The sequence below is a fragment of the Schistocerca gregaria genome, chromosome 1 (genome assembly GCF_023897955.1).
Source record: "Schistocerca gregaria isolate iqSchGreg1 chromosome 1, iqSchGreg1.2, whole genome shotgun sequence".
NCBI classification, from domain to species: domain Eukaryota; kingdom Metazoa; phylum Arthropoda; class Insecta; order Orthoptera; family Acrididae; genus Schistocerca; species Schistocerca gregaria.
This window is the reverse complement of record NC_064920.1, coordinates 260,504,866-260,530,358: the sequence shown is the minus strand read 5'-3', so window position 1 is coordinate 260,530,358 and position 25,493 is coordinate 260,504,866. Positions and strand designations below refer to the sequence as shown.

At 43.0% G+C, this 25,493-nt stretch overlaps 1 protein-coding gene and 1 non-coding gene across 2 annotated transcripts in view; one reads left to right on the top strand and one right to left on the bottom strand.

Moving 5' to 3' along the window:
• Positions 1 to 25,493, bottom strand: part of LOC126339596 (ras-related protein Rab-37) — an 871,353-nt gene that overhangs the window by 427,456 nt on the left and 418,404 nt on the right. The window lies entirely within an intron of this gene.
• On the top strand, positions 12,807 to 12,881 carry Trnat-ugu (transfer RNA threonine (anticodon UGU)). Its single transcript has one exon. It is a non-coding gene; the product is annotated as a tRNA-Thr (tRNA).

Below are 25,493 nucleotides of genomic sequence, written 5' to 3'. Positions count from 1 at the left end.
TTCCAGCACGTTCATCCGTCACGTTCCCAGTCCGTTGAAATTTTACAAACTGATCCTTTATTGTATCGCTCTTCGGTCCTTTGGTTACATTAAACCTCCGTTGAAAACTTCGTCTTGTTGCAACAACACTGTGTTCTAGGCGGTGGAATTCCAACACCAGAAAAATCCTCTGTTCTTACGAATAAACCATGTTGTCCACAGCACACTTGCACGTTGTGAGCAGCACACGCTTACAGCAGAAAGACGACGTACAGAATGGCTCACCCACAGACTGCGTTGTCTTCTATATCTTTCACATCACTTGCAGCGCCATCTGTTGTTGAAAATTGTAACTACTGTAATTTCGAAAGTTTGTCCGCCTGAAAATGTACTGTTGTCCCAAGCATATTGCAACAAACTGTGTATTTCTATCGTTGCTCGTTTAGTTTTTATTACCGTTTCAAATATACCGGTCATTTTTGAAACACCCTGTATAAATACGCATGCTTCTAAATTAACATTAAAATAAAAGTACAAATATAGGGGTTGGACAAGAATAAACAGCGCGAGAAATGCTTACATGAACATAAATGCAGATGGCAGCCAAGCCTGCAGATGGCGCTGCTATATTTGACCATGAATGGCATATACGCAATATCCTCAATTAGTTCCTAGTGTCATTCGTGGTCAGAATAGTGTTCTGTATGGTTGTGAGCGCATTGCGTCGGAGCTAGGTGAACTCATACGAGGGAAAATTGTTGGTATTCGTAAGTGGGCCGGACGCCGTGGCCGAGCAGTTCTAGGCGCTTCAGTCCGGAACCGCGCTGCTGCTACGGTCGCAGGTTCGAATCCTGCCTCGGGCATGGATGTGTGTGATGTCCTTAGGTTAGTTAGGTTTAAGTAGTTATACGTCTAGGGGACTTCTAACCTCAGATGTTCAGTCCCACAGTGCTTAGAGAGATTTGAACCATTTCGGTGATTCAAGAGGCACGGTATCGATTATTTATACCGCATACAGGCAAAGGGGAAAATCATAAACCGCTAAGTCGGAATGTGGAAGAAAGTGTGATCGTGACAACCGGTCGCTGGAGACCATCGTAAAGACAAATGAGAGGACAACTGTTGCAAAAGTCACTGCAGAACCCAATGTCCCTCTCGCAAGCCCTGTCAGCACCGAAACTACACAAAGGTACCATAGGAAGCTGGGACTGCAGAACGAGATGAAATTCCAAAACCACACCAGTAATTCAAATGCCCGTAACATAAATGGAGCAATGGAATAATGTTATTTTGTTGGATTTCTCTTTTTTCACACCGTTTCCAACTTTTGGCCGTGTTAAGATCCCAAGAGTGAAACATGACGGGAGTACGGTGATGATTTGGGGAGCCATATCATGGTCTTCCACCGGTCCCATGGTTACACAGTTCGATCGCGTTCCTGCCAAAATTTATGTGTCCATTTGTCTCATCAGGTCCATCCAATGATACAATGTTTGTTCCCCAATGAAGATGCGGTTAACACAACTCACATCATCCAGGACAGGTTTAGTGAGTACGGCGGTGAATTGTAGCATCTCCCCTGCCCACCACACTCACCAGTTCTCAATATTATTGACCCATTGCGGTCTACTTTTAAGAGAAGTGTGCGTGATTGCTATTCACTCTTATCATATTCTTGAAAACCACACAGGACCTGTATTTATCCATTCCGAAACGACTAGAAACTGTTATGAATGCCGACGGGTTTTCTACACCATATTAGACATGGTAATGTATTGTATTTTCGGGTTTCCATATGTTTTTCCACCTCTTGTATGTAAATGGCCAGCATGCAGCAATTTCATCACAGAAATAATGTGTCTAATTTGTAGACCTACTAATACGTTCCGCATCACGGGACGTTGTCGAGAATATAATCCACAGAACACGTAAGAATACAAAATTAAGCTAAGTGTTGCAATACAGGATCCTTTCACGGCCTGCAGGGCACCTCTTTTGATAGTACGTGGTCTGTGGTCCCCTAACATCCAGCAGCTGCGCCATCCACTCTCTGCGAGGCCTCTTGCCGTATGCCGAGAAACCGCTTAGTCATCGCTAATTACCTGCCAGTTCCACCGGCGGCGTGTCTTCTGTGAGAGCCACAGAACCTATTCAGAGATTTCACCAGCAGGTGCTGGCTAACCTGTATAGATACTCTGATAGCTTAAGGCGATAACATTGTTTTACCATGCAGTCGACTTTGTGTAATATTATATTAACACTTTCTCAAATTGTCGTGAATTTCCAACAAAACACGCGGCCAAAAATTGGAGCCTTTTGGCCCAGTGCATGCCTTCTTTAAGTCTCGTGCAATTTTCTGAGACCTCTAGCAATGGCCATAAAGTCGAACAGCAATGTGTTTAGTATCTACTCTAAAACAGATTTCCAGTTTTCAGCTGTGAGAAGCTGCAGAAAGTCGGGCATGCAAAAGATCGCGTATGCTGTCGGATTTCTTGTTATTACCGGTCACTTCATATAGCTAACCAATATAATTAGACATATTACAAAAAAGCAACGCACTACGAGGGAGTTATGCGAACAGGATGGATATCGGCAGAAGTGATGTATATGTACAGATAAACAAATGATTACAATTTCACAAAAATTGGATGATTTTTTTTTAGAGAATGAGTTTCGCAAATTGGAAACGTCAATAACATTTCCGTCCACCTCCGGTCCTTATGCAGTCAGTTATTCGACTTGGCACTGACTGATAGTTCTGTTGGGTATCATGCCAAATTTTGTCCGGCGTGCGCGGCAATCGTCAAAATTCCGAGATGGTTGGACGGCTCAGTCCATAATGCTCCAAACGTTCTCAATTGGGAGCAGATGCGGCGGCCTTGCTGGCCAAGGTACGGTTTGAGATGCATGAAGACAATCAGTAGGAACTCTCGCCTTGTAAGGAAGGGCATTATCTTGTTTAAATGTAAGCACAGGATGGCTTGGCATGAGGGACAACAAAATCGGGGGCAGAATATCGTTGACGCACCGTTGTGCTATGAAGGTTCCGCGAATGACCGACCAAAGGGGTTCTGAAGTTAAAATATTCTGGGTTATTAGGCCGCGTTATGTTTCTTCTAAAATGATCGACGATTCGGCCCCTCTGTTGGCATCTTCCTCAGGATCTTCTGCTGTCCACTACTGCTAGAACTACTAGCAGTAGACTGACGTTTCTACCTCTCTGCTGGGATCTTCCTCAGGATCTTCTGCTGTCCACTACTGCTAAAACTACTAGCAGTAGACTGACGTTTCGACCCCTCTGCTGGGATCTTCCTCAGGATCTTCTGCTGTCCACAACTGCTAGAACTACTAGCAGTAGACTGACGTTTAGACCCCTCTGCTGGGATCTTCCTCAGGATCTTCTGGTGTCAACTACTGCTAGAACTACTAGCAGTAGACTGACGTTTCGACCCTTCTCTTGGGATCTTCCTCAGGATCTTCTGCTGTCCACTACTGCTAGAACTACTAGCAGTAGTGGACACAAGAAGATCCTGAGGAAGATCACAGCAGAGGGGTCGAAACGTCGATAATTTTAGACGAAACATGACGCGGCCTAATAACCCAGAAGATTTTAACTTCAGTGACAACTGCCACGAAAGCCTGCAAAACTTACACAAAGGGGTCCTGCTGCGAAAAGAAATGCCATCCAAGACCATTACTGCTGAATGTCAGGGAGTACGCTGGGCGACAGTAAAGTTGGTATCTCACCTCTGTCCAAAGCACCTCTAGACAATTCTTTGGCCTGGAATCTCATGAAATGGAGTGTAACTGTCTTCAGTCATACATCCCGCTTCGAACTGAACCCCAACAATCAGCGAAGAAGCGTCCGGAGAAACGCTAGAGAGTTGTTGAGAACCAACCTAACTGCCGTTACCAGGATTGGGGTACCATTTCATTTCATAGAAAAACCCTTCTGGTTGTCATCCACATCTTCCTTTCAGCCCAGCTGTACGTGGACGATATTCTACGCCCTGTTTTGTTTCACTTCGTGCCAAGCCATCCTCCGCTTACATTTCAGCAAGATAATGCCCACCTGCAATCGACGGGACTTTCTACATCTTGTTTTCGTGTTTGCCAAATCCTACCTTAACCAGCAAGGTCGCCTGGTCTCTCCCCACATGAGAACTAGCTCGGGATTTCGACAATCTAAAGCGCCAATTGGACTGAATTTGACAGGATGTTGCACGACATCCCTTAGGAGGGCATCCAACAACTCTGTCCGTCAATGCTGAGCCAATAACTGCTTGCATAAGGACCAGAAATCGACCAACGCTTTATTGGCTTGCTCAATTTGTGAAGCTTTTCTCTTGAATAAATAATCCATTTCTTCCTGAAATTATAATCATTTGTTTGTCTGTGCATGTTTATCACTTCCGTCCCATTCGTATAACGCCCTAGTTGTGCGTTGTTTTCTTTCTAAAGTGTATATGGACAACAAACAGACACTTATCGTCTTCAGGTGATTCGTGATGACTGTTGCTCTGTTCGGTTTGGCGTCCTATACTCAGTAAATCAGTAACGCTTTGGCCCATCTCTGGCCATTATTCAAGCCGTTATTCTGATTGTCGTTGATTGACAGAGATGTTGTATGTCCTCCTGAGTGCTACCGTGCCAGATTCTAACCAAATGGTGCGTTTGATCGCCAAAATCCTGAACTGGTTGAAAGGCCCTACCCCTAATACTCCAAACGTTCACAATTGGGAAGAGATCCGGCTACCTAACTGACCAAGGAAGGGCTTGGGAAGCTCGCAGAAAGCAGTAGTAAATTTCGCTTTGTGAGGCGTGCATTATCTTGCTGAAATGCAAACCCAGAATGGCTTGCCAAGACAGGTAGGAAGTAGAATGTCGTCGACATATCTCTGTGCTGTAAGGGTGGATCAGGTAACACCAAAGGGGTCCTACTATGAAATGAAATGGAGCACCAGAATATCAATCCTGGTTGTCGAGCCTTGTGGCGAGCTACAATCAGCTTGGTGTGCCACAGCTCTTCGGGATATATCGAGACACGTATTTGCTAGCCATTGAGGCTCAGTTGGAAGCAGGACTCATCACTGAAGACAATTCTACTCCAGACATACAGACTCCAAGCCTAAAACCTGTCTGAAAATGTCCCAGAGAGAGGGGGGGGGGGGGGGATACTAACGTGGCTGTCGCCAACCATAGACTCAGAGAACCAGAGTGATACCCTATGGTGCCGTCTCGTTTGACAGCAGGACCCCTTGGGTTGTCAACCGTGGGATCCTTACAGCACAGTAGTACATCGTCGATATTCCACGTCCTGTTTTGCTCCCCGTCGTGGCAAGCCATCCTGGGTTTACATTTCGCAAGGCAATGTCCGCTCGCACACGGCGAGAGATTCTACTGCTTGTCTTCAAGCTTGCCAAACCCTACCCCTTTCCCGAGTTAACAACATTTGGAGCATTATGGGCAGGGTCTTCCAACTATCTCGGGATTCTGACGATCTAACGCACCAGTTGGACAGAATTTGGTACGATAGCCAATAGCTCTATCAGTCAATGCCCAGTCGAATAACTGCTTGCGTAAGTGGTGGAGGATTGACCAACGGGTTATTGATTTTCTGAATTTAAGAAGCTCATTCTCTTGAATAAATCATCGAATTTTTCTGAAATTGGAAATTGTAATATTTGGTTGTCTGGAGACGTACGTAGAATCTACAGATTTCCGTCCCATTCAGATAATTCCTTTATGATGCGTCGTTATTTTTCTCTTACAGTGTATGTTAGCCGCCCCTCTTCAATCACTGCACTCCTGTCACTGTCCGTGCAGCCACTGTGGTGGGGATGATGACGCCCAGCTACAAACTGCGGTCTCCAGTGTCCGCTTGTCGCCGTCGTGTGTCGACGTTTCGCTTTCTCTCGGTTCAGTGCAAGGTTCCATGCCTGACTCGGTTGTAGATCACTGCGTTTGTTAATTAGACCGCCTTGGATCCTAATTTCAATGGACTCTTTAATTACCCAATCCCATAAGACGGGAGATTGTCTGAGGACTTTGGTTTTATCGTAATTTATAGTATGGCCAGTTTTTATTCTATGATCGGGCACCTCTCTTCTTCTGTGTGATCAGTCTCCTCAACGTATGACTCACTGCATTGGCAGAGGATTGGGTAGACCTCGCGTTTGTGAAGGCCCAGGTCATTCTCCACTGAAATGACAAAGCCCCTGTAAGTGTGGCAAGTTATAACAGAGGATACTGTACGCGCAGTAGTAGAGTGGTGACGAGACGCGGTGAATATAGCCGTCACAATGATTTACGCCACACAACCAGTCGATGATCGCAGTATAAAAACTGGCCACACTATAGATTACAACAATACCTTACTGTGGCAATTTTCCTTCTTTGGCGATTGCCTAATTAAAGGGCTTTGAATGAATCCGTAATCCTGTTCCTGCTTCCGGTTGTGGAATTCAGCGTTATCTTTCAGTTTTCTAAGCGAGTGCTACGGCTGACTGTGCGGTCTGAGATCTAGTAACCGTATCTGGCAGTGTTTCTAACGGTGATTATATTACTACAAGGAATTTATTAGTGGTGTGTGGAGTAGTTGCAGTGTTAACCTTGACTCGTGAGTCGAAGCTAGGTCATCGAAGCTTAACTGGATTGATTTAACGGAGTAGGAGAGCAGAGAGTATAACGTTTTCGAGTAAATCTCCGGAGCAATACGCCGCAAGCTGAAAGAGTATGTGGATTGTGGTTGCAAGTGAGATACCAGGGAAGCTTCACGGATGGTAGGATCATCTCAACTTGTGAATCATCGACGACTGTACCATGTACATCGTCAACACGATGAGGTACGTCTATCTAATGTCAACTTGTGCGTCATCGACAACTGTACCATGTACATCGTCAACATAATGAGGTTCGTCTATTTACAACAAACAAGCAAACCAGTAATGTGGGAGCATGGCTGTGCACCGTCTCTTCGTGCTTGTCCACAATCACCGTTCCACTCTTCCTACTCACAATGAAGTAGCTGCCGGCTCTTCGATAATACAGCAGCGATAAGGTGAAATTTTCAGCAACATTCCAAATTCAGAAATTTCTTCGGATGTCAAATGGAATAACTACGCCACCAGTGAGAAACTTAGACATAACTCAGGAAATCTGTTACCGATTAATTTCTGGGTGTAACTCAACCCAGTGTCAGATTAAGATAGCGGCGCGAGTAGAAATTTTAAGAATACGCTTTTGGTTTGATTTAGGTCTTGAAGTATATAAAAAAACAGCATTTTAATTTGGTACCAAAACGACACGTACATTTTCTTGGATGGCATTGTCACATACACATTTGAAACATGAATTCTTTTACTACCATGAGAAAGTAGAAACGCTACCTTACTGCAATCACCTTTTTTATACAAATAGATTTCTGCAAAACAATTAAGTTAATAAAATAATTGAAATGAGGCGCTCAAGAATCAGAAATTAAATTTAAGAAAAGGACTGTGTTTAAACCAAAACAAACGAACAAAAACGAAGTATAATCAATTTCATAAGTATTTTTAAAAAGTTACCGTTCTGTACTGCACGGAGCGAATCCTGGCACCTAACTCTTCACCAATGTATGTGTGTGTTCAAAACGTCAGTTCCACCATAAGTGTCTCTCCGGCAAATATATCTTCATTGGGAATTAAAGGAATTAAAACGATAATATTTAACTGTCAGATAAAATTTCGATAACTGATACGTACATTTTTGTGTACGTAGCATACAAAACCTACCTGGTTTTTTAAAAGTTGGTATAGTATATAAACAAAACAAAAGTGCTTGCGTTATTCTTCAGTGGTTCTTGTTTTACTGTCGCCAAATTTTGCAGTCACTAGATAAAATTATATTTCACTCTCTTATGATCTTCTACTGTTGTTGAACACCACAATTGTATCCTATTAGTCCACAGCGGCCGTAAAAGAAATGACTCAAAAGAGACCGCAAAACTACAACACTTTTCACAAAGATAGTTCAACAAGAAAATAACCTTCACTGTAGACGGCCCCTGTAGAAGTTCTACAGGAAAAGTAAATGTATTGTAGAAGTAATGCACTACTGTAATAGCAGGCATGCAGAAATAAAGACAATGTCCAAGAATTTCTTTCTTATGGGTAATCAATAGAACCCTATTTTAATTGATCGGTTTATTACGATTACCTCGGACAACATTAGGGAATTCCTTTGTAAATTTTGTGGTGCTGTGAACTTTAAACACTTAATATATGCTGTGACCAGCGCTCACTTAGAAATGAGCTGAAACTGTTACTGCTCATTGTATACTTGGACGGTAGGTAGAGTACCATTCACTTGTAACTTGACAGATACCTTTACTCGTAGGCAGCAGGCCCCCTAATGAGCCAGCTTTGTAGCATTTGCTAACTCTAGCTACGTGGCAAATCCGGCAGTGATTCAACTCCATCATCTGCGTTTTATAGATTAAAGTACTTATGGCTTTTGAAAACAGAATGCTGTCGAGTTTGTGAAACTGAACGAGATGCGAGATGGCGCTGTAGATGAGACACTGAAATACCATTCGAAAGGACCATCTAGTTTAGATTTTCGGTGGTTTTCCTGTACTTCTTTGGGCAAAATATCTTGTCTTACCTCTGCAAGGGACACAGCCGGTCTCCTTCCCCATGTTTCTACAGAGAAATCTCAATACCATTGCCTTGTAATTCTCTATAGCGAGCAACCTAGTAGCGAAGTTATTTATTCCGTCTGATGACTGAGAAACGTTTTTTCGGAGTGGGACCGCTCTTGACCTGCTACAACATTCAGTAGCTCTCCGGCTGCAGACTCATACTCCGCACTGTCGTCGCAGAATACTGTGAGGTGCTTCTGTTGATGAAGCTGTGAACAATGGAGCGTCGTCATGAGCGGGTGATCCCTCCAGCAGCTGGATAAACGGCAGCGCCCGCTATTCAAATAGCGGTTGAGCTTTCGCTCTTCTCTGGCAGAGGCTGTTTGCCCGAGACCCCCCAGCCGCCCTAATTACACCAGTCTCTCGTGCATACCGAATCTCTTCCTTAGCCCTTAGCCCTTGCACCATCACAGAAGAGTAATCAGAAAGCCCTTTCAGTTAGAAAATTACATTTTTCTACTTTGACGAGGACAGTATCAGAAGACTGTATTTCCTTATGAATACGTCACATTATGTCTCTCTACCATAACTACGTACGGTAAAAAGACTGTCTTATTAGTTCTTTTCGAGGTTTCTATAGCCTACAGTAAGGTTTGGCATTTACTTGATGAAAATCGAACCAAGTGATATTAGGTATTACAAATGGCTCTGAGCACTATGGGACTTAACTTCTGACGTCATCAGTCCCCTAGAACTTAGAACTACTTAAACATAACTAACCTAAGGACATCACACACATCCATTCCCGAGGCAGCGCAATTCCAGACTGTAGCGCCTAGAACCGCTGGGCCACTGCGGCCGGCTATTAGGTATTACAGAATGATGTTGAAACTTGCGGAGATTAGTAATATGAGACATTCCAAGATTTCAAAAGATGTGGCAAGGTTGTTTCGACACGTTACAGACGTTTTGCTGGAAATCCCTTACACATCATCCATGCAGCGCCTATCTCTCCCCATTTGATTTCCACATTCTTGGCGCCGTAAAGCAAGGCGGGGCATGCCTCGAGCAGTTGCTCCTCTAAATGATGGCATACCTGGGCACGACCATGGACCTGGGGAAACAAATAACTTGATTCATCCGCTCATGTGAAACGTTTACGTTGATGTTGTTGTTGTTGTGGTTCTCAGTCTGGTTTGATGCAGCTCTCCATGCTTACAGTAAAACTGCATGCCCACGGGAAAAATGACGGCTGTAGTTTCCCCTTGCTTTCAGCCGTTCGCAGTACCAGCACAGCAAGGCCGTTTTGGTTAGTGTTACAAGGCCAGATCAGGCAATCATCCAGACTGTTGCCCCTGCAACTACTGAAAATACTGCTGCCCCTCTTCAGGAACCACACGTTTGTCTGGCCTCCGTTGAGGTTGCACCTACGGTACGGCCATCTGTATCGCTGAGGCACGCAAGCCTCTCCACGAGCGGCAAGGCCCATGGTTCATGAAGGGGTTCACATTGGTACACTCTCCAATCTCAACTGTCCGTGCCCACCGGAATCATAACTGACGATGTGATTCGGTCCACATAGTAACACGTAGGCGTCGTCTGCTGTAGGGGCGCAGCCCCGAATCCTCTCGCTGTCATAAAAATGGTACCGAATCCTCCCAAGCCCAAAAGGGTATGAAAAACGATGAGACTGAATCCTCCCGTTTGAAGAAGGTAGCAGTTCTAAATGTTATCAATACTCCTAGCAGGCAAAGAAAAGCGTATGAAGTTACAGTAGAAGGCGTAAAAAATTTTCGCGTGTATTGTGAGTACGTTTAAAAGTTTTATCTTTTATCTTATTAAGATAAAGTCCAGCCGGCACAACGCCAGCGACTAAGTCCCTCTCAAGGTCACGCGTAAAGCGTGCATGAGTGAATCAATATTTTTTGTTTACAACATGGGAGGCGTAGGGGAAGGAGATAAGGGATTTGGCAGAGATAATTATATTATTGTTTGTAATACAGCATACAATGTGTCAGTTTGGGAGGATTTGTCCTGTTACCTGCTTACCTACCTGGTTTCGGGAGGATTCGGGGCTGCGTCCTGCTGCAGAGCCCTTGTTGAGCAATATGCGCAAAACGGTGTGCTCCGAAACACTTGGGCCTGCAATAGCACTACATCGGTGTCCAACATCAGGCGGCATTCATTGTCACCATGAGCAGTGGTCATAATGTTTTGGATAATTAGTGTATAATACTGCAGATAGGTCTTGCTTATAGAGGTGTGACATGCAGCACAATTTTATCCTGACAGTCGTCGGTTCATTGTATTCCTCCCAATTAACGTAGGTCAAGGAGCTTGAAGATGGTGTACTGGAGCACCGAAACTGGGTGTGTAAATAAATTAAATGACAAGTCTTCTAATTACCGATTACGAGGATGGACATAGAAAGACAGATGTTTAGAATGTAGTGAAAACACAAACGGGCTTTTGACGTCATTTTAATGTTTCGGTACCTTGCAACCATGATTCGAACCTGGATAAAAAAACTTCGAGCGAACTGGATCGACATCTAACGTAAGTGCCTGGAGTGTAAGAATTGTTCTGACCGCTGAAAACGTCGCACCGCTTTAACAGCCGATGGGTTGAAATGCAGACAATGTGCCTACGCCTCGAATACGTTAGTCATCGGTGAGCAGTGTTTCCCATGACGATGTTAGTTGTCGCATGTAAGGACTTCAGATTTTGTTATTTCTTATTCTGGCCGACCATTATCAACGAACTGTGAAAATCAGCCGGAATTCGCGGAAAGGACGACGCCCAAATGAACAACATATGAATACGTGACGAGGCGCTCTTCCACCCCTCTATGTTTCGCCAATAAACAAAACTTCACGTTCTACTTTTCTGCTCCATACGAATTGTACGTATAGCATGTTTAGCTGGGAGTCCCATTCTGGAAAGTTCCGCCGCCTGATGCGAGTATTTTTATTTTATGCAACTTTGGCGAGTTGCTGGTCAATGAGGAGGAAATGATGCTTAGAACAAAACACACACACAGACCCCCGAACCAGCTGGGAATCGAATCCGCGGCCCCGTGGTCGAGAGTCAGCGACGCCAACCTCAAGACCACGATCTACTTATATATAAAAAGAGAAAAAGATAACAGTCTCCTCAAAAACATACTATGGGAAGAATATTCTCAGAAAAACAAAAGTTTAGATTATGTTACAAAATGTCTGGAATGCGGTTGGATGGAGAGAGAAAGCTAGTGACAGAGATGGCTTGTGATGGGATGCAAGGCCCTTATTGGTCGACAGAGCTGTGTGGAACAATAGGAAACAATAGGGCACGTCTCATTGTTGACAAAAAGGATCATCTCATTTCACACTCAGCTTTGTAATTTCCTGCTGTGTAGCGTTTATGTGATCGATTCAAGTGGATAGTACATCCGCGTAAGGAAAATTTCAACTTATTTACCATGTCAGTTTCCTGTGAGATGTTTTGACATGAATCATCTCTGATCTTCTAGAGAGAAGCGAAACTACATGGGAGATGAAGGCACAAACGCTTCAGTATTAAGTACTGCGAGGAGGCGCTGTAGTTGACGGATACCTTACATTACATTGGTCTTCAAAGGGAAATGATGCCGAAAGACATAAATTCTCTGTCATCAACACGAGAGTGTACAGCCATCTATCATCTTGCCGTTATGAATTTTCCTGCTACTTACAATAGTTTTTCATAGATTATTAATCTACACAGTGCTGACTAATAAAAACCCAACATCGGAAATAATAGCAAATAACGAAGTTTTAGTTGATTATTAAATCAAGAGCTTAAACTGTCGACAGGCGTTGATATACATCAACACGGGCTGTTGAAAATGTGTGCCCCGACCTGGACTCGACCCGGGGATCACCTGCTTACATGGCAGACGCTCTATCCATCTGAGCGACCGAGAGCACAGTGGGTAGTGTGACTGTAGTGATTTATCCCTTGCACGCTCCCCTTGAAACCCGCATTCCCAACTTAATGGCCACACACTACATTCGTAGTGCCCCTGCCCATTACACTCATTACTCCGGCAGACAATCTTACCGAGTCCAGTAAGAGTTCGATCAATGCGTCTCCATCCGCACAGATGCAGAAGGTCAATGGTCGGTTAGCCTCAACTATATGAAGAGCGTGTAACGGATATCCCTGCAGTCGCATTATCCTTCGTGCTCTCGGTGGCTCAGATGGCTAGAGCGTCTGCCATGTATGCAGGAGATCCCGGGTTCGAGTCCCGGTCGGGGTACACATTTCCAGCTGTCCCCCTTGATGTATATCCAAGCCTGTCGACAGCTTACGATCTTGATTTAATTATCATTTAGTTCATATCTGAAATTTTAGTTTTTGTACATGTACAATAAAAGAGGAAGAATACATAATTAAATCTGAGGGTGATTTGTAGATGTACAGCATACGAAATTCAGTCCACAAGGAAGCCACAGCTGGCAGCAACCATGGGTCTAGGCCGGCTGGACAATTGAGCTTCGGTGATAGAAACGTCATTTGCTGCTGTTTGATTAGTACTGGCTAGTGAGTGGTAGCGCAGCAGTCTCACGGCATTCAAATGTTTCAAAATGAGGAGAAATCTGGAGAACATGCTGGCCAGAATTCGGTAGATGCTGTCTTCGACTAGATACTGTCCCTGAGACCTCAAAGATCGGACACAGCCACTGGGCTTTACGTGTCAAAAATTTCATGACTGCTGTCCAAATTACCGGTTTTTCCAGCCAGAGGTAATCGTGTTGTGTACGCAATGGCACCCCATACCAACGTACCAGATGTGTTGGTATGATTGATCCGCAAGTCGCCAATATGGCGATGACGTGTGCAAGTTTGTACCATTCGTTCTCCTCGTTACGTCCACACGTGGATTCGTCCATCGTGATGTTGTACACAGAACTGTCTCTTTGTAACAGTAACCGCTGTGTTGACAGTTCGTGGTGATCCAGACATGGTCGCACGACCTGTGTGGTACTTGCATTCCCACAAACAAGCCCATTTCCATACCCGAAGTTAAAGATGTGGCTGTATCATTTTTACGTTCGGACGAACAATATACGAAGGTTTGCCGTAAACTAATTTCTCCGAATTTATGTGAAAACTCACAAACCTTTTTAAATAAAACAAACGTTATAAATATTCTAGGTCTTTATTCCTCATGTCTACCATATCTGTAGGTTAGAGGGTTACACATTGTAATGTGCGGTGTGTAACGTAACTATGTCGCTGCCTGCGAAACAGAGTGCTGTAACCGAGTTTCGAATCCAAAGAGCTCGTCCACACGTGGAAGACCCTCTTATTCAGCATGACAATGCCAGACCACACACGAACGCTGCGACAACTACAACAATCCGACGCCTTGGTTTCACTATCATCCATCATCTACATCTGCATCTAAGTCTACATCTACGTACACACTCGGGAATCCATCGCACTGTGCGTGGCGGAGCATCAGTTTTACCACCACTCGTTATTTCCTTTTCTGTTCCACTCGCAAATACAGCGAGGGAAAACGGCTATACGCATACGTACGAGTCCTAATTCCTCGTTTCTTATCTTCGTAGTTGTTAAGAGAAATATTTGTTGGTGACAGTAAACGGTAGAAATCGTTCTGCAGTCAGCTTCAGATGCTGAATCTTTAAATTTTTTCAACAGTGTTCCAGGAAAAGAACGTCATGTCCTCTCGAGGGATTCCCATTTGAGTTCCCGAAGCATCTTCGTAACATTTGCGTGTTGTTCGAACCTATCGGTAACAAACCTGGCAGCGCGCATCTTAAGTGCTTCGACGTCTTCCTTCAATCTGACCCGGTGTGGTTCCCAAACATTCAAACAGTACTCAAGAATAAGTCTCAGGAGCGTGCCATATGCTGTCTCGTTCTACAGATGAACCACCCTAACCCAAATTTTCCCAATAAACCGAAGTCTACCATTCACCTTCCTCAGCACAACCCTCGTATGCTCGTACCAGTTGTTATCGCTTTGCAACATAATTCCCAGATATTGAAAAGAGTGTCAATGCGGACACTGCTAACGCTATATCCGAACAGTACGCGTGTGTGTCCTACTCATTTGTATTAATTTTTTTTTCCATTCAGAGCTACCTGTCATTTATCGCACCAACTACAAATTTTGTCTAAGTCTTCTTGTATCCTCGTATAGTTACTCAACTTCGAAATCTTCCCGTACAACGCACCATCATCAGCAAACTGTGACGAACACTCACCGTCGAGGACAACATACTGCATTCTAATTAAGGAATCTCCGAGATACATATCTGGAAACCTATTCCGTATGCTCCTACTTCCCTTAACTGTCGGCAGCTGGGCACCATATCCAATGCTTTTCGGATGTCTAGCAATATGCAATCTGCCTGGTGCCCTTCATCCACAGTTCCCAGTATGTCACGTGAGGAAAGGGTAAGCAGAAATTCGCTTGAGACATGCTTTGTAAAACCGTGGTGATTCATGGACATAAGCTTTTCGGACTCAAGGAAATTTATTATATGCAAACTGAGAACATGTTCAAGAATTCTGGAGGAAAACGATGCTAAGGATATTTGTTTGCAATTTTGAAATCCAGTTCCTTTACCCTTCTTATTGACAGTAGTCACCCGTGCTTTCTTCCAGTCACTAGGGACTTACAGATGGTGGCATCTTCCGTACAGTCCCGACTCCCAGCAGTTTTTTATTCTTTAAGCTCCAGAACTTAAAGGACACCTTCGAGGACTTCACTTTGATAGCGATGACTTGGTGCAAGCCGAAGTGAAGTTGTAGCTCTGTCATCAAAGTTAAACATTCTACAGTGACGATATCAACAAACTGTGGTGTCACCGCCAGACACCACACTTGCTAGGTGGTAGCCTTTAAGTCGGCCGCGGTCCGGTAGTATACGTAGGACTCGCGTGTCGCCACTATCAGTGATTGCAGACCGAGCGCCGCCACACGGCAGGTCTAGAGACTTACTAGCACTCGCCCCAGTTGTACAGCTGTCTTTGCTAGCGATGGTTCACTGACAAATTACGCTCTAATTTGCCGAGACGATAGTTAGCATAGCCTTCAGCTACGTTATTTGCTACGACCTAGCAAGGCGCCATGATCAGTTTCTATCGATGTTGTAAATCATGTACCGTCAAGAGCGACGTTCGTCATTAATGGATTAAAGTTAAGTATTCCACCAGCTACGTCCGTTTTTCTCACTTCTAATTCCCTTGTCATGTTCCAGACCTTACGCCAGCCTGCGTGAGTTAAAACGCGTGCATTTCGGCCTCCTTTAATCATACGGTTGGCTCTCCTGCCAACCACAACACAAACTGTTCTCTCGTTGGGAGAAACGTGTTTGTCGCCAGGCTGACTATGTTAATGAATAAATATGTAGACACGAAGAAAAAAGATTTACAGTGTTAATATTGTTTGTTTTATTTAAAAGCTTCAAGAGTTTTCACACAAAATATACGAAAGCTCGCCCTCGTATCTACCCTCTCGGGCGCTAGTCTCATGGGACTTCTGTGATTCAGTATGGTGCTGAGTAACGCCGCCCTCAACCCATAGATTCTATATTTGCGTTAAAAGTTGTGGGAACACTGGCAACATGAGCAGTGAGACTGTGAAACGATAACACCAGTCTCGTTCAAACCACATACGATTTCCAAGACGTTCTGGTAGAAGTCTCTCTCTTCTTATCCGAAGCGAAACAGGATCTCATAAAAAAATTAACATTCAAAAGCGATTTTGGAATGAGAAATCTGTTCTGTTAACTTTCCTATCGACTTTCTGTGGCTGCACAAAAGTGCTAATTACTTTTATATCCAAACATGTAGCCTTCAACGCCAATTTGACGTTTCTTGTAATTTTAATGGACAGCAGTTTGCAGAAGAAGGCTGTGTCTTATCTGTATAGCTTCAGAGCCATCACTAGTGCATGAAATATATTCGCTGTTGAGAATACGGGCAACCATCAACTGGATAAAGGAATGACGACAACGAAAATTTGTGCCCGACAGGGACTCGAATATGGATTCACCGCGTATCGCGAGTGGTAGCTTACTATTAGGCTGTGCGAGCTAGACTCATGCACATGAGCAAATTTCCAAATGTCGTCACCCTGTGTGTACAACCAGGACTCGTACATTCATTATGTATATTCTGGTACAGGGGAGACATTTTAATTGAAACTCTCTTGCCCAATGTCGGCGGGATAAAGAAAATACTGCAGTGCCTGTGTTGTTTAGAAGTACAATGCAAAGTTTCGTTGGACATGCATGCACGTAACAATCGCTGTTGATTGGTTTCAGAAGGACCTGTGAAACAGTGTCCGCATACCCCTGTTCAGCGCCTCAGCATTCGTTTAAAACACTTAGTAATTGCTAGTACTCGCAGTTTGATGTACTTCATTGCTACTGTTTAAGCTATATTTCTCATTTTGTATTGTGGCAGAAGCTATTTGATAGCCGTTCAGTAGGAACGGTGGAGTCCCTATATTTGAGCGATTTCAATTCAGCACACAATGCGAGCGCCAGATTCTGCTGGTGCTGTGCTTCATAACTCCAGGAAGATGCGCACCGGCTTTGTCTTCGCAGGATTTCGCAGAAATTTTAGTCGTCAAACGTAATAATCATATTACGAAAGATGAATCTGGTGATATTAAATTGGACCTGCCTGCAAACTTCGTTCCCGCTTGGTGAATAAATAACGACTGTTCTAGCACTTCGCTCCGTTCTGTTTGATCAAGAATTTTTTAATATAAAAAGAGGGGTTAAATTAATTTGCTTCGGATTCCGGCGCAACACAATGTCGTTGTCGTTGTCTCATACAGAAGACACTCCACCCTCACGCACCCACCCCTCACGCCCTCTATCTCACATCGTCACAATCAACCATAACCCCGCGCTGTAGCGGAGGGAGGGCAGGGAAGGACGTTGACAGAGAGGGGGAAAGGAGGAGAGGAGAATGAGATGGACAGAGAGAGGGGGTGGAGGTGACGTGTACTATATATGTGCCGTACGCGAGCGAAACTGCTAGTGAAAACAATCTGTGTAGTGCACGCTTGACAGGTGGGGAGAAAAGTAGCTGAATTAGTTCGTCATACTCTCCAGTTACGGACATGTGACGTCTTGGTTCTTCCCTTCATGAAGGTGACCATTTAAGTCACACAGCACTTGCGCAATTCGTCTTCTTCGTAACCCTCGCCGTATATCCGACGCATGGTTGTAGCATTCGCTTTTTACCATTTACTTAACACACCTTAATTGAATTTCATGATACGGCAACGTCTGACGCTAGATATTGTCGCTTTGCCATTTTGTTTCTTTTGCCAGTATACACAGGGTTCAAGCTGAGAAAAAAAATCAATTAATCGCGAAAAGGAGATGGTGTTTTAAAGGTGACAAGACACTAACTGGCATGGTCGCTCTGATGTGTACCGATCTCATGACGTGAAAGTTGAAACAGCCAAATTTTTTTACTGGGAACAGCCAAATTTTTTACGCCGTTTCTGGATAAGTGCAGCCCCTAATGTATTGCAGTATCTAAAATACTGCCTCAGCAAAATTATGTTCCTACTACATTTCGTTTGTGTATTTTCTTAAGAGCACTTGAACAGAAGGTTGTAACCATACAACGTAAGCTTTCACGGCCGGTGCTGTCTTCAGTTGAAACTTCCAGCAGTAGCCAGACGACCTCAGATGTCTCCCGCAGATGGAGACGAAACGTTAGGTGGAAATTTTATACATCGGCCACGGCCTTCAGCCAGGAAGTTTCAACTGAAGAGAAGGTTGTAGGTCCAAAACAATAAAAGACTTGCAGGTAAGATCAAATTTTACGTACTGCTTTTGTGTCCTACCTCTATCAAGTGACATTATTTTTCACTGTATTACTGTAGCGAGTTAAATTAATTCGTTTCGAATGCATCCCGGGGGGTTATATGTGCAGATGGGCATGCTGAGCAGAAACTGCGAAAAGGAGATGGCTAGTGGGTGGGGAGGATACCCTGATAAAGATGGAAGTAAGACGTATACAGAGAGAGAGAAGGGGGGGCAGAAGGAGATGAGGAGGGGAGGAGGGAAGAAAAACATGGATAGACAGAGAACGCCACTATGGCTCCAGTATATTAGGACATGCCTTTGAAAAACATATCTGAAGATGGTCATTATAGACCGAAACCGGTAGCGTGACGACTAAAAATTTGACCATAGACGTGAAGTGAAAGAAATTTATTCTGTGTTCGGGTCACTGCTCAGTTCACGACCATGTCGATGCTTGCGAGACAGAGGATAGACAGAAATGAGAAAGGGAAATAGAAATGAAGGAGGTGGAGATGGAGAGAAAAAGGGACGAGGAGGAGAGAATTTAGTAGGGAGGGCAGGGGAGGACGTTGACAGAGAGGGGGAAAGGAGGAGAGGAGAATGAGATGGACAGAGAGAGGGGGTGGAGGTAACGTGTACTATATATGTGCCGTACGCGAGCGAAACTGCTAGTGAAAACAATCTGTGTAGTGCACGCTTGACAGGTGGGGAGAAAAGTAGCTGAATTAGTTCGTCATATTCTCCAGTTACGGACATGTGACGTACTCGTCCTTGCGTTCCTGTAAGACTGTCACGTGTTAGAAGAAATGCAATATTTACTGAACGCTCCCTAACCCCCCCCCCCCCCCCCCAATCCACGCCCGCCCCCACCCCACCCATCGACGTTGTCTCTGGGTTATCAATCACAGGAGCAAAATCTAGCGGTGGTAGCACCTCCTGTAATGCAACTGCCTTGAATCTCATATTGAAGCATACGACACACAGTTTTTAATGTATTATTCTACGCAAGATATCAAGTATTGTACTAGCACTGAATATATTTCACAATTATTGTTCATTTTTTTATTTGTTTGATAGAACTGTAAATGATATACCAATTGATGAATAATTTGTAATAACATAAAGTTTATAATTAGATAAAAAGAACCTGACAAATTTAAAGGAAAATAAGCTCGATCTTGTAGCGCAGTTATTTTCACATAGCATTATTGTTCTTAATGTTTCAGAAGAGAGGCACGGAAGTATGAAGAGTGTATAGTACTGTATAAGACACTGTAAAAATGTTTCTTGCTGAACTTAAAAATTTATCTTTGAGCGATAAGATGTGTAAATCTTTGTAATTGAAATAATTACGTTTTTTTAGCAGTAAATTAGATTTCTATGGATGTCATTGTTTACAGTTCACATTTTAAGGAATTTAAGTTTGGAAAACTCTGTATTTTACCAAACCATACACGAAGAATATGTTTGTCTTCGCCAAACGTACTGCCATTCATAAATAACTTCGTACAAATTTTTCTCCAATGTAACATATAGAAAATATTGTTTGTAGTAATACTGTAACTTGCATTGTAGAGAAGTTATGCAAGTGACCAAGGTTGCGACTGTTAGGAGCGAGAGCAGTCTCAGTACAGTTATGACTCAGATAATTGTTGTTTTCCACACTGAATAGTAATGTTGAAGACTGGATTTAAATTTGTCAGCGAAATGAAATCGAGTATGGTGAAAAATTCTTAATGAAACTGGAATATATGCATAAATACTTTGAAGTTATTATTTTGCGAGCAAGAACATCGTATCTGTTTATGCGCGAAGAATACAAGTATTAATGTTATTTTTGTTCTATGATATACGATTAACTGATGATACATGGTAATTTGTTTTCGGATGATGTACCAATAAAATCATTTTTTAATGAAACCGATATCTTAATGATACCATAATTTACGTTTTTTCAAAAGTCGCATAATTGCTGTTGAAACGGTTGAATATTTACAATAGTCTCGTAATACTTCATACTGTTCATACTATCGGGTGAATAATCGTTTATTAAATAGAGAAGTCACTATAAAGCACTTTTTTCATTTTAAGCATGTTCTTCTAGTGGTTACCACCACAGTGGGTCGTGGGCTGTCAAATCCCGATACATAAGTTAACGAAATGAAAGCTCATGCAACCATTGTTAGAACAAAATAGTTTGCTTTTATTTAATTGTTACCATGTGGACTCAATTAATTTCATCAGGAAACGCAGAAAATAGCTCGCTTGGCGTGCTCAGACACACAACCCTCGCCCATCAGTGACACAGTAATCGTTGCGGAGGGCGAACGAAAATGTAGTTTCTCTCCTTTCATTGAGAAACCCATATCCACTACTGGCTCCGATTGTTTGCAGTGCTCGCCCAATCTGCTGCTGCAGCGCCTGAGATGGCGGTTATTGGGGACGTGACACCGGCCATCTCTTTTCGACAACCCTCGGATTCCTTCTCTACCCTCTGTCTGGGTGGGAGCTTACATAGCCGCCCTGCTCCTTTGTCACGTTCACATTATTTTTTTATTTTTTAACCTCCAACATAGTGTTCAAGGTTTTTCTACTAGCGGGAGACTATGTTTAGCAGCAAATAAACATGTTATTTTTCTTACTATCATACTGTAATAAATAGATGGTAATATTGCGGGGCACAGGTTGTCTTCATAGCGCCCACGGGGTGTCCTGGCAGAGAAAATACGCACTATATTCCTGTTCTGAGGCCTTCAAAATAAGCCTCCAGGACGTTAAGTCCATCATGTTTGCCCTTTGATTCTTTCGCCTGTCCTGCCATATTGGATAAACAAATGTAATCTACAAAATAAAGCCCTAAAGTCTCTTCCATTCCAGTCATCTCCATAATAAAGAGGCACAAAGGGAGTTAAAGTTCTATTTTATGGGATAGAATTTCGTTCTTAAATAAAATCCAAGACAAAAAAGGCGCACCACCAAGGAATTATCCGAATGGGACGAAACTCGGTAGATGTAATGTACATGTAAAGACAAACAAAAGATTACAATTCCAGAAAAATTGGATGATGTATTCAAGTGAAAGAGCCTCACAATCTGAGCAAGTCATTAAGGGCAGCTAGAAAAGAAATGACACCCCAGACCATCACTTCTGGTTGTCTGGCCGTATAGTGGCCGATTCTCATGTATTTGGTATACTCATGTATTCCAGCGCTGTTCGGCGCGTCTCCAGACACGTCTTTGGAGGTACAGGGGCACAATCCTAAGCGGGTCTCATCACTGAAGGGAAGTCTCTTCGAATCAGTGAGATTCCAGAACGAAGGAGAAAAAAATAGGTGAAAACATGCTAGTCGAGAGTACTGTATAAACACTAATATTGGCGGTAATAGTATTTAATGATATCGTAAATTAAAGTACGTGTGATCTGCTTTCACTTATAACGTCACTGAATACCATCATCATCAATATTGGCGATTATAGACAACTGTCAAGCAGAATCAATCTATTGCGACTATCAATGACGTCTTCGTACAATAGGATACTTTTAAAATAGAGCGTACGTTACAGTTTCCGATCGTCTTTCTGTGAACAGTAAGTAACTCTCGTTAGACGTGTGACATATGCAGTCAACAATGTTATAAATTAGTTTCTGCTGCGTGCTTTAAAATCAGGCAGCCTGAAGGAACGTCTTTCTTTGGACTGCGTACACATTTCTTTCCCTTTTCTGTAGGATCAAAATAAGTTTGTAGTGAACTTCTCTTTAACTGTTCGGTATCTAATAGTTAGCAGTGTGAGAACGCCATCGTTCAAGCCCTGTAAGACAGTTATTTGCACATCTGCATACGATTTGTTGTACAACGATGGTGCACAAGAGTCGATGAGAGCGAAGCCGATACATCCACATGTTTTACACCTACCTGGGATTATTACGCGAGACACATGTGCGACGACGTAGCTTTTCTTGGAACGTACGCTCTCAAAATTTCAACAGTAAATCTCACCGTTGTCCACAGTTTGTCTATTATAGAGTTTGCCACTGGAGTTTCTTGATGATCTCTAGAATGTTCTCGAGCCGCCTAAACAATCCCGTGAAGAAACGTGGCGCTGTTGGATGGAATTTCTGTTACTTCTTCTAACCCTACTTGGCAAGGGTCTCATATTGATGAACAGTTTTTAAGAATCGGTCTAACGAGTGTTTTGTAAATCACTGGTTTAGAGGATGAATTACACTTCCTTAAGATTCTCACAATGAATCTCAATCTCGCATCTACTTCGCGTACTATTTGTTTTGTGTGATCATTCAGCTTTAGGTAGTTGTGGGTGGTTTCCCCTAGATATTTTACGGCAGTTACTGTTTCCAGCGATTACACGTCAATAGCGTAATCGCACAGTGGTCGATCTCTTCGCCTCTTTATGAGCAATACTTTTCTTATATTTACGTTCAGTGTCAACTGCCAATCCCTACACAATTTGTCAGTCCTCTATGCGTCTTCCTGTAGATCGCTACAGTCTTCTGGTCTTTCAGCAGAGAACGTAATAGTCCGTGAATAGACTAACATAGCATCCAACATTACCCACTAAATCCATGAGATAAATTGTGGATAGTAACAGCTATGTAACATTTGCACGGGATAAATTACATTTAGATTTTTCGATTTTGTTCCACAAATACAGCCTGATTGTCGATAAGCTCGTACTCTGTTCACTAAACGACAGAGTGGAAGCGTGTCGAACGCCTTCTGGAACTCAAGGAACACGGCATCAAACAGAGCGACTTTGTCTACAGGGTTATGGATCTCGTGAAGAAACACATCAAGCTGAGTTTTACAAGATCTATGCTGACTTTTATAGAGACGATTTCCGTTCTCTAAGAACGTCCTAATGCGTGAACATAAAACATGTTCCACAATTTTGTACAACAGATGGAATCAGCTATATAGACCTATCATTATGGGCGTCTTTCCGTCGACCTTTACCGAGCGAGGTGGCGCAGTGGTTAGCGTGCTGGACTCGCATTTGGGAGGACGGCGGTTCATACTCGTCTCAGGCCATCCTGACTTAGGTTTTCAGTGATTTCACTAAATCGTTTCAAGCAAATGCAGGGATGGTTCCTTTGGAAGGGCAAGGCCGGTTTCCTTCCCCATTCTTCCCTAATCCGAGCTTGTGCTCCGTCTATAATGACCTCGTTGTCGACGGGACGTTAAACACTAATCCCCTTCTCCGACGACCTTTCTTGAAAAATGGAATGATCTGCGCTTTTCTCCAATCAGTAGATCACCCTTCGTTGCCCCAGTACGTATGAGAAATTACTGCTAGGAGAGGTGATTTCTGTTTTGCTGTAGTACCTATTCGGAAAAGCATCAATTACGTTTTCGGTTGCAGAAGTGCAAGGCAAGCCATGCTGCATTCTCATCACTTTTCGGCATGCTACAGCTTGTTGCTGCACCCACTCATCCCTATTTTGTGCTATCTAAAAATTTTAGTATTTTAGTGTTCCATAAAGCAATTGGTAAAAGCGAAACTCATGCGATCTCTTTGTTGTCTGTCTCTCTGTCTGTCCGACTGTTCAAAACCCTTTTCCTCAGGAACGGTTAGAAGAAACGAGTAGACGTAATTAGTTGAAATTTATGTCATATCTTAAGGTCTACGCTTCCTTGGCGATATGGAAAAGTGAAGCTTCTAAGTCAATGCACTCAAATGATATGGCCATTTAAGTCATATATATTGATACTCGCGAAATCTAATCAAAACCTAAGCGGTACTTCCCACTGGTGTAGAATCAAGAAACAACGTTTCACTTTACAAGTAAAGGTAAAAATCCGAGAATAAAGTGTTCTCGAAAGTCTTGTAATGCCTGGAATTGATATCTTACCAGTATCAATGTCGCTAACAGCAAAAGCCGTCAATATCCTTAGTTCGTGAAGTATATGAACTGTCTGTACACGTATTTAAGATTGTACAGAACCCTCATTGCGCGAGTAATTGTCGCACATGGCCATTTGTTTTTAATAGTCACTATTAGCTTTCTTTTCTCACTGATTCCTTTCAAAATATCTTCATCGGAGTTTATTGTAGTTCTGTGCCCCAATTCACGTTACAACAGTTTTTGTTGCGCTGTGATTCACGAGACAGTGAGCTACGCATTTGATCTCTATGTCATTAACGGTAGAGACAGAAACCTGTCTCATATATTCACGATGGAACTGCCTCGCAAACGTGAAAAGAAGAAACAAGTAAGAAAAGAAAAAGTTATAATATTTCAGCCGTGTGATACAGTAGTAACTCAGAATCTCGTTGGGTCGTTACCATCTTATTAGATTTAACTTCCGTTTTACGATCTCTAAGTGTAGCTTTTCTGGACCATCTGGAACGAAGCAGCAGAATTCTTTTACGGTTCGTCACGCTCATCAGCATAGTTCGAAATGGGTGGAGCACCATAAAACACGGGCTAAAGAGTAAACGAATGCTATGACATCGTAATAAGTTTGCACAGTTAGAAAGAAGTGTTCCAACATTTCCGCTTGACTGTTTCCAATAAGACGTTCAGCTCACTGCCACAATCTCTCTTAGAAATACACGAAACGACTGCGATATTAACAAAGCATTCCAGAAGGAAAATATTCACAAAGCTAATAAATAAGTCCGCTATAGCTATCGCGATTAATGAGTTCCACGGGGAAAAATTAATCAATTGTTTTTTCCCTATAGTGTGTTTTAGCAGGGGACTCATACATTGGTTGATTCCACAGAATTCTAATTGTGTTATGTCGACCCTCTTAATAGTTAGCTTTGGGTCCATTCCAAATTAATTTTCACAGATGCGGGATAAAATTACTGTTCACAGAACCGAAAACATGGAATCATTATGCAGATGATAAAATTTATTGCATGGTTGTAGATCTCAGTCTTCCAATTCTCACGCAAAATACGATAATCGTGACGTCGTATCGGACCGTTACCTTACACAACGAGAGGCGAACACGATACCTAGATATATTTTGCTGAACTCCGATTGCAAAATATCTCGTAGTTATTTCTATGTTGTTCCACACACACACACACA